Consider the following 1,195-nt stretch of genomic DNA (forward strand, 5'->3'; position numbering starts at 1 on the left):
ATAAAGTGTGGAATGTAGCACCGAATTATATGTCACTGAACTTTACACAGCAAAAGCACGACTGAACCTGGAAGGTGGGGGGCACCTCTGAATCAACATGCACCAGGACTGATCCTTTCATCCCTTTCTTAAGAGTTCACTTTGTAGTCACCCATTTGTTTCCTGTCCTCTTTCTACTCGAGTGATTTAGTAAAAGGCTCGCGCTTCTCATCGTGACTGTCGGTCTGTCCCGTCCATGAAATGCTTGATGAGGAGTAGGCAGGAGGGTTGGGTGGATGGGAAGGAACGGGATGGTTTCCTGGTTCTGTGTATAATACCCCTGGATGCATGAATGAGTAATGTATGCCAGGGGCGGGCATGGGTAGTTCCAGCCTATGATAGAAACAAACAGTGAGAACATCAGTGGGACTTGTTACAGGTTATCAGAGCTACGAGCGAGCAGATGCTCCAGAGCCCAAGTAGCTCGCCGTGATCGTATAGTGGTTAGTACTCTGCGTTGTGGCCGCAGCAACCTCGGTTCGAATCCGAGTCACGGCATTGCGGGTGGCAATGTCACGGCAGTTGGGTGAGGTTTTTAAAACACACCTTAAAAGTATCTGGAGGGTAAGGGGTGATGTTTTGAAACCGTTAGAGGTGCTTGTGAATTAGGGAATACATATTTCGATATTATTTGAGCAGGCATGCCAGGTTTTTAGATCCCTGTTTTACTAGCTTGGGGAGATAATCACAGACATCACCTACAACAGACAGCGATGAACTGAACGGTTAAAGTAGAGACAAAGACTGTTTACGGCAGAAAGAAGGAGGTCTTCTTACACTGACAATTCCAAATCTCAGCTGTGACATAAACCTAAAACACAAGTAGCTTTTAAGTGTTCGCTGGAAGAACCCACTTTTGCTAAGGTTCCAATACACCCCCTGCGTAGTAAGGCTTCTTTTAGCTGAGCTGAGATTCACAAGCTAAGGTTCTCTCGATTAAACTGCATTTAAATAAACAAATGCATCCAATGCAAGTAATCAGCTGGAGAGAAGAGAAAATTATTAAAACTTGCAGTGGGTTTCATTTCGAGACAACCAACGTGGTGACAGAAATTGAAAACACTATACCTAACCACTGGATAAACAGAGATCGGTGGAGACAGTTTATCTGCATGAATACATAATTTCCACATCATCAGCAAGTAAACTGGTCGGA

At 44.6% G+C, this 1,195-nt stretch overlaps 1 non-coding gene across 1 annotated transcript; it reads left to right on the top strand.

The window, feature by feature from the left end:
- The first annotated feature begins 465 nt into the window (after window positions 1-465).
- Window positions 466-537, top strand: TRNAH-GUG (transfer RNA histidin (anticodon GUG)). The gene has a single exon. It is a non-coding gene; the product is annotated as a tRNA-His (tRNA).
- Window positions 538-1,195: the final 658 nt, after the last annotated feature.

The sequence above is a fragment of the Pleurodeles waltl genome, chromosome 12 (assembly GCF_031143425.1).
Source record: "Pleurodeles waltl isolate 20211129_DDA chromosome 12, aPleWal1.hap1.20221129, whole genome shotgun sequence".
Taxonomy (NCBI): Eukaryota; Metazoa; Chordata; class Amphibia; order Caudata; family Salamandridae; genus Pleurodeles; species Pleurodeles waltl.